The sequence below is a fragment of the Kogia breviceps genome, chromosome 10, assembly GCF_026419965.1.
Source record: "Kogia breviceps isolate mKogBre1 chromosome 10, mKogBre1 haplotype 1, whole genome shotgun sequence".
In the NCBI taxonomy this organism is placed as follows: Eukaryota; Metazoa; Chordata; class Mammalia; order Artiodactyla; family Physeteridae; genus Kogia; species Kogia breviceps.
In genome coordinates, this window is record NC_081319.1 from 62607432 (window position 1) to 62616828 (window position 9397).

The following is a 9397-nucleotide window of genomic DNA, read 5'->3' on the forward strand; positions in this document are numbered from 1 at the left end:
GTTCTCCCGGGGAAGTTGTCCCTGGATCACGGGACCCTGGAAGTGGTGGGCTGCACAGGCTCCCACGAGGGAAGGTGTGGATAGTGACCTGTGCTTGCGCATAGGTTTCTTGGTGGCTGCAGCAGCAGCAGCCTTAGCGTTTCATGCCCGTCTCTGGGGTCCGCGCTGGTAGCCGTGGTTCGTGCCCGTCTCTGCAGCTCCTTTAAGCAGCGCTCTTAATCCCCTCTCCTCGTGCACCAGGAAACAAAGAAGCAAGGAAAAGTCTCTTGTCTCTTCAGCAGCTGCAGGCTTTTTCCCGGACTCCCTCCCGGCTAGCCGCGGCGCACTAACCCCTTCAGGCTGTGTTCATGCCGCCAATCCGACCGAAGCCCAGCCTCAGCTGCCAGCCCCCGCCTGTCCTGGCGGGTGAGCAGACAAGCCTCTCGGGCTGGTGAGTGCCGGTCGGCGCGGATCCTCTGTGTGGGAATCTCTTCGCTTTGCCCTCCGCACCGTGTTACTGCACTCTCCTCCATGGCTCCGAATCTCCCCCCTCCGCCACCCACAGTCTCCGCCCGTGAAGGGGCTTCTAGTGTGTGGAAACCTTTCCTCCTTCACAGCTCCCTCCCAATGGTGTGGGTCCCATCCCTATTCTTTTGTCTCTGTTTTTTCTTTTTCTTTTGCCTTACCCATGTACGTGGGGAGTTTCTTGCCTTTTGGGAGGTCTGAGGTCTTCTGCCAGCGTTCAGTGGGTGTTCTATAGGAGCAGTTCCATGTGTAGATGTATTTCTGATGTATCTGTGGGGAGGAAGGTGATCCCCGCATCTTACTCTTCCGCCATCTTCTCAAATCTCTCTTCTTTATTTAGGATGTGACAGTGTCTTTCACCAGGTGTTGCTGCTGGGCTACTTTGTATCTATTCCACTTCTGTTTTAAAGGAGAGTTAAATCCTCCGGTATCACCAACACTGCCCATCCTTCTTTTACAAATGGAGCATGAAAATGCAGCTTCTGTGCTTCAGATACTACAAATCAATCTTTCTACCATCTCTTTTCAGAAACAATCATTTTCCATTTCACCTCTCCCCCACCATTTTTGTTTGTGGAAAAAATGGAGACTAATTTTCCTGCAAATAAAGCATGCTGAAACTTTCCCAAGTTCTCTTACTGTATTCAAATTTTTCTTATTTATTTTTCAAGATAAGGTTGGAGATTATGTCTTACTTATATAATTTTTAAAAAACTTAACATGCCTTGACATCCATTATTTCAATTTGTCCTTACAGAAGCAGTCTGAAAAAACACAGGCATAAGTATTACTTTCTTTGTTTTATAGTTGTGGAAACTAAGGCAGAGACCAAGAAGCTCAGTGACCCAGAAGTAACAAATATGACCTCATTTGGCATCAGTCACCTTCACCCCACCCAGAAGCTGAGTCTATGCTACCACGTGACCAATGGGAAGGGAGTATGTCACTAACACATGTGATAGGAAAGTTAAAAGTTCATGAAATAAGCTGTGAGAACAATGACTCATTGATAATTTGGTTTTTGACTGTAGGAAAATAAATCACATTTCTTCAGGATTTTTTTTTAATCAAGAGCTTTCCTATATAAAAAATATAACACTTTAAAATGATCTGTGTTCCCTACAATGTTGTTACCCTAGGCCTATAAGAGTATCTTGTGATGGGGGGGTGGCCAAAATGTGTGAATGTGGTCAAAAGGTACAAGCTTCCAGTTATAAAATGCGTAAGTCCTGAGTATGTCATGTATAGCATGATGACTATAGTTAATAATACCATATTGCATAGTTAAAAGTTGATAAGAGAGGAAATCTTAAGTTCTCATCACATGAAAAAAATTTAGCATTAAACTAGTTAATGCTAAAGTTGAGATTAAAATTCAAGTCTGTTAGGTACCATTTACACTGCTTTAGCCTACCTTTTTGTACATTAAATGTTTAATTTATTTATGCATGTATGCATTCAATAATGTTTATTGAATATTGAAAAGAGCCTAGGGAGAAATTGGAGAAAAATTGGTGAATGAGCTACAAGCATTCATGCTCTGTCATCATAGAGATGATTTTCAAATGGGGAAAGACAAAACCAAATACACAAGAGAACAGGTAATTGCTGGCTGCAATAAAGGCCAAGAGAGAACCAAGCAAGGAGTTAAGGAAGAGAATAAGGGAAGGCCTCATTTTTTTGCCAGGATAGAAATGCAGTCTTGCTCAGGAGTTGACATTTAAATCAAAATCTAGTGGAAAGGAAGGAGCTATCTGTGTAAAATGAACAGAGAAAGGCTTTCCAGGCAGCTGGGTTTGCCCATGCCAAAGCCATGTGATCTGAAAGAGCTTGGCTTACCCCTGCAACTGACTAGCCTACCAAGCCTTTTAATCTAAAGCATATGGTGCTGATGGGGGACATGCACAAATCCAGTTTCATGAATCAAAAAATGCATAACTCTTGTTCTGTCCAGCAACATCATTTACATTATCTATTCACAGTCCTGTTTTCCACAGTCCTGTTTTCCAGTGATTAAAGGTGCACTAAGGAGATACCATGGAGAGCTGTCCAAGGGGTGACTTTATCATACAGTGTCTCTGGATATCCAGGTAATTAATAAATATGGTAAGCTAGCTAACTTTTACTTTTCTTACTTATTATCAGGAAATATTTATAATTTTATCTTCACAGGTAAACACTCAGCAAAGCCTAAAATACATTCTAACAGAAAAAAAGTGTATTTATTTATCTTTAAAAAATTAAAAGAAAATGAATGTTAACCTAGTCTTTCGGATAGTTTGTATATTTAACACATGATGGGCATTATAGAATAAAAATATAGAAGATACATTGGCCCTTAATAATCAATATGATTCAGAACTGACTCACAAATATTGCTTATTTCCAAACAGAATATGGCTGAATAAAGGCAGATTCTCCAAGTGCCCTACACATACACTTATCCATCATCAAATTCATGTGTTTTCAGTAGATGACTCTATGTCACTGTGTGTTCTCCATTTACTTCACATATAAATATTTAATAGGTGCCACAACTGTTTAGTGGATTTTCTCAGAGCAACCTTAATTATGCAAAAATTTAATAAACATAAATGTAAATAAATTGAGAGCCTTCTATAGATCAGTGTTGAATTGAGAGTATTATGTGCCTATACATGAATAAATTATAATTACTGGTAAGACTACCTCCTCTTTTAATGGTGTAAATAACTTAACCAAACTCACCACTGAATTGATTCATATATCTTAGATATATGAATCAGAAGCATTCTGATATCTTAGAAGATATATCTTAGCATAAGATATCTTAGAAGATATCTTAGATATCTTATTTTAAACATGAGTTCTGGTCCTGAAAGGCTTTTTTTTTCAAAGGCATTCCATTGACTGCACTATAATTTCAACAACGGGATATTATGGAAAATTTTGCACCAACCAAATTTGGTTTTGAGGGATGAATAAGGCATGCACTGTAGAATATGTCCTGTAGTTAATTCAATACTTTCACAAACCCTTATAGGTAAGGCCATGCTGCAGGGCATTTAATCAGGCTTATCTTTGCACACTAATTTAAAAAATACCCAAACTGTATTATCAGGTAAAACATGCAGTTTCTATTTCAGAGTTCTCATCAACTTTAGGGATACCACACTAACCTACTGACTCCAAGGATTAGTAGAACTCACAATGAGAACTATGGGTTAATAAAATTGTAGCAGCCCAATCATTTATGTAATGACTTTAGGACAGAGTATAATGAAGGACCAAAATACTGACTCATTTTCACCTACCGAAGAGCTTGACAGAGCCCATTACACAGAATTTGCTGCTTTAATATTTCGTCTATTAATTTCAGTCATAACTTCCATGATCTGTTTTAGGGTTGCAATAAGGGAAGGGAATGGAGAGTTGGCTCTGTTGACAACCAAGCAGTAGTAGCATGTGCAGTAAAAAACCTATCATGTATAGTGTGTTCAGAGACAAAACTGATGCTATATGATAATATGCCACAGCACAAAATGAATATTCTCCACTCAAAGCTGGCCTATATATCTGTGTGTGTGTATGTATGAAAAAAGTGTTTTCTGATTGCAAAGCTTTAAAATTAGCATATTGTATGGGATTTAAGTTGATACAGCTGTATAATTAAAGGGCAGAAGAAGAGGGACAAAGGAACTGATATTTGTTGAAAGCTTACTATTGTGTTTGGAATACTGCTCTTCTGAATCCTCACAAATGTAAGCTCTTCTTAATTCTAAAGTGGCCTAACAATTCAAACCATTTCTGATGTTGAAATTATCTCTATTTGGAAAACTGACCAGTTCATCTTGTTGTATCTCTGTGGACAGTCACTGCACTGACACACTTGTGCTGGCCTTGACAGCACCCGAAGAGCAGTCATTGTGTTTTGGGGAAAGGAAAGGAAGCTTTCGTTCCAAGGTGAAAGTTATCGACTGTCTTCTTAAAGTTAAATCCTTGAATTGTTGAATTGTAGCTCATGTATTGATTAGTTCTGGAGATCAATATATTAAGGTAAAAAAATCACATCAGTAAATTATTTTTCATACACAGCAAATAAAGATCTGATGTCTGTTGTATTTAGTATAAAATAAATAGATGAAGGATAAGAGATGATTTAATAAAAACAGTCTTCAAGTACACTAAAACTTCTGCCACATATGTAAAGGTATAAGCAATTGTTTTATATCATTATTAAAACAAGGGAAAAAAGAGTGGATTCAATTTCAGTTGGAGGGATTTTTTAAAAAACGCTCATGGAAAGGATTAGTTAATACTGAAATAGTACTTTAAGAGAATATCATTCCATTCAAGTTTTTAAAATACTGCAGATGCTTGTTTGGTGTAATTTTTTTAATCATCCTTGTCTCTGATATTAAATGATATTACCATACAGGAAACATTCATTACGAAATCTTACTGTATAAAATAGTTCTTGTAAAGCAGGTGTGAGCCATTTGAAAAGAATGATAATGAAATTAGAAAACACATTTCCACAGCCGAGATTTCATCAGCCCAACACAGGAGAGACAATAAATAAAAAAATCAAAGACACAGACATTGTGTAAGATGTTGGGTGATACCATGACCATCCAACCAGCAAGGAGCTAATAAGTATTGTGAAAAGTATCTCAATACATGACAACTAAAGACAAAGTGTAATCCTAGATTGGATCCTGGACAAGATTTTGTTTTTATGTATATTTACTTTTTACCATAAAGGACAGTGATGGGATAATTGGCAAAATGTGAATAAGATCTATTCTTTTAGTTTACATATTTTGCTAATGGTATTGTGATTGATTATACAAGTGAATGTCTGTGTTTTGAACATAAAGTATTTAAGGGATAAAAGGGCATCGTGCATGTAACTTTCAAATAATTAAGGAAAAATGTATGTACATACATGTATATACAGAAAAAGGGAGAAGGAGAGACAAAGATACAGAGAGAAAAAAATTATAAAGTGATAGAGCAAATGAGGTAAAATATTAACATTTGAAGAAATTGGATGAAGGGTATGTTAGAATTTTCTCCATTATTTTAGCACTTTTCTGAAAATTTGAAATTACTTCGAAATTTTTTTAAAAAGCAGAAAAATCTAGATATGGGGCTTCCCTAATGGGGCAGTGATTAAGAATCCACCTGCTGGGCTTCCCTGGTGGCACAGTGGTTGAGAATCTGCCTGCTAATTCAGGGGACATGGGTTCGAGCCCTGGTCTGGGAGGATCCCACATGCCGCGGAGCAACTAGGCCCGTGAGCCACAACTACTGAGCCTGCGCGTCTGGAGCCTGTGCTCCGCAGCAAGAGAGGCCGCCATAGTGCGAGGCCCGGAGCTCCGTGATGAAGAGTGGTCCCTCTTGCCACAACTAGAGAAAGCCCTCGCACAGAAATGAAGACCCAACACAGCAAAAATAAATAAATTAATTAATAAACTCCTACCCCCAACATCTTCTTTAAAAGAAAAAAAAAAAAAAAGAATCCGCATGTCAATGCAGGGGACACGGCTTTGAGCCCTGGTTCGGGAAGATCCCACATGCTGTGGAGCAACTAAGCCCATGCTCCACAACTACTGAGCCTGCGCTCTAGAGCCCGCGAGCCACAACTACTGAAGCCTATGCACCTAGATCCTGTGCTCTGAAACGAAGAGTAGCCCCCACTTGCAGCAACTAGAGAAAGCCCATGCGCAGCAACAAAGACCCAACGCAGCCAAAAATAAATAAATAAAAGTAAATGAGTTTATTAAAAAATATCATTAAATTACCCCTACATAGTGGGAATTTTTAAAAAAAATCTAGATATGACCAAAAATAACCTCAAAGCATCTTATCCAAACCCCAGTTTACTAGCTAGCCATGGACAGCCATACTTACATCATGCAGCCTTTGTCATAGCATGCATTGAATAAATTAATTTGGCCACAAATTACCAAACTTTTTAAACAACTTTACAAATCTCACTAAAGGTACAAAACACTTATGTGTGAATTACCCGCTTATTTCTTTCCAAAGAAAAGTAATACAATAATTATGTTGGCTCAATTATTCCTTTTAAAATAAGAGTTGCAGAAATTTACTACACAATTAGCCCTTATTAAAGAATTAGTCAATGAAGAATTGTCTTCTTTTTAGGTGAAAATAATTTTTATGTATGATATGACCTTTACATCAAAAAAGTATTCATTTGCTGGGGGCAGGGTAATGGCTTTCAAAGGCTTTTTCCTTTCTTAAAATTCTCTGATAAGTCCTCCATAATAAGAAAAATTATTTCTACAAAGCAGCCAAATGGAAATGTGACTGAACTCAAAATATATAATATTCTCACATGAATACTAATATTTCATTAAAAATAAAATATAGCTCAACTAAAAGGATTGGCAGTGCACTGTTTAACCAATGTCTATAAAGTGATCTTTCGCATAGGTTAAAAAAAAAGGGAATGAAGTCTCAAAGACAGCTTGTAGAAAGTAAAATGAGGATAAATTTAAATTTCCTGCAAGGCAAACCAAAAGAACACTTGACACCAGATTAATAAATGCAACAAAAAAACCCTGAGAAAAATCCAAATGGTATACCAACATCATATGACAAAAAAAATCTTTAGATAAAATTAAAGACAGGGATAGCTAAGAGCACTAAGAACAATCTAATGTTATTCAGGATGAATATTGGCTTCAATTAGTTTTTTATATTCATTACTGAAGATAAAAGTGTCATTTGGTGAAAGGCAAAACATGACTATTGACAATGGAACACAAAGCAAGTTTAAGAGAGATGTTTAGGATTGACAAACTTTCATAAGGTATGCAGGTATTCATCCAATTGGATTGATTTCTAAGAAAAATTAGTGATTTTATATTCAGCAGAATACTTTCATGTTCATTACTGTACAGGCAAAAGGCCTTTTAATGTATTTTACTTCCTTACAAACAATTATAGTAGCAGACAGGGCACTTTATAAAACATTCATGAATTTAATCCCTATATTTCTGTTTCTGGACTTGCAGAGAAGTCTGTCAGTTTTGACCCATAAACATGATTACAAAAGGTATGCAGAGTATTTTCTTGGGAGACAGTATCTAAACATGATTTATAAAATTTCGATTTACCTGTTTCATTTTCACTTGGAGAGTTGAATCCAGTGGATATGGATTTCAAAACAATATTTTAAGATCAATTCTGATTGTTTTCACATGTGAGAGCAAATTATTCACTCAGTGAACATTGAACTGAATGTACTTTTTTCTAAACTGTAACTGTGAGTCCAAAAGATGGAAAAATGACTAAGAGGAAGATAAAAGGCAAACCAGCAAGCATTCCATAAAGGTTAGCATCCCTAGGTTTTTGAAAGAATTTATACTTTCTTCTTTCCTTAATCCCTTCCTTTTTTCCTTTTCATTTTTTCTTGCTAATACTTATTGGTCATCTACTGTGTACCAGGCATTGTACACTGAGAAAAAAGAAACACAGTCCCCACCCTTATAGGTCTTTTAGACCAGGGGTCCCCAACCCTGGGGACGCAAACCAGTATTGGTTCTGCGGCCTGTTAGGAACAGCAGGAGCTGAGTGGCAGGAGAGCGAGCAAAGGAAGCTCCATCTGCTGCTCAACTCACCACCACTCCCCATCGCTCACAGCACCACCTGAACCATCCCTCCCTTCCCCCCCGCCCGGCCCCCTCCCATCCATGGAAAAATTGTCTTCCACGAAACTGGTCCCTGGTGCCAAAAAGGTTGGGGACCACTGTTTTAGACTAGTGGATAGGGTAGAGACAAATCAAGAAAAATAACAAATACATAAATGTCATTGGTAATTAGTGTCATCAAGGAAAAAAACTGGGTTCTCTGAGAGAGAGGAACAAGGGGGTGATGGAAGGAAGCAACTTTAATTGGATTTTCAGAGAAAATCTATCCAGAGAAGTGATACTAGAGTCAAACCTGAAAGATAAGGCGTTATCAGGGGAGGAATGGAATTAGAAGCCTCTGAGCAGAGAACACAGTGTGTGCTAAGGCAGCAGTCCCCAACCTTTTTGGCACCAGGGACCGGTTTTGCAGAAGACATTTTTTTCCACGGACGTTGTTGTGGGGGACGGTTCAGGCGGTAATGCAAGCGATGGGGAGGGGCAGATGAAGCTTTGCTGGCTTCCCCGCTGCTCACCGCCTGCTGTGCAGCACAGTTCCTAACAGGCTGCAGACCAATACCCGACAGAGGCCTGGGGTTGGGGACCCCTGTGCTAAGGCACACTGTATGGGAGGTACTTTAGTACATACCTTGATACCTGAGGGCATAGTTGGAGCATCCTACAGCCTTATGCTGGGGGGAGATGAGAACCAGATAGAAGCAACCGCAGCTATTAGCTGATCACATTGACTTCAAGACATTTTCCAGGCCCCCTTGGAGCTAGTGACCTCTGGGATTAATTTCTGGCCAATGTAGCCACAAATTGAAGTGTCATGTGCACTTTTAGGTAGTCCGTAAAGAAAAGGGGGGCGTCCTTTGCCTTCTGTCCTCTCACTGCTGCTAGCCTGGCTGGAGCTCTGGCTTTCCTCATGGACCAGGAGCTGGAGGATTGCACCTACATGGTGCACAGGAAGCAACTGGTTTCTGTGGCAGCTTCGTAGAACTTGTGGCAGCTCTGGACTACTTAACTCTATGTTTCTTTTATCTTAGGGAGGAAACAACTAACTTTTTAAAAACACTGGTTACTTTGGGTGTTTCTGTTATTGCAGCCAATACCTCATCCAGGAGATTGATGTAACAGTTCAAATGGGAGATGACAGTGGCTTGTTCTATAATGGCAGTGGATGCAGAGAGAAAAGGAACTATTCAAGGTATATTCTGGAGGCAGCAAACAAGAACGGCTTAGCAGTAGAC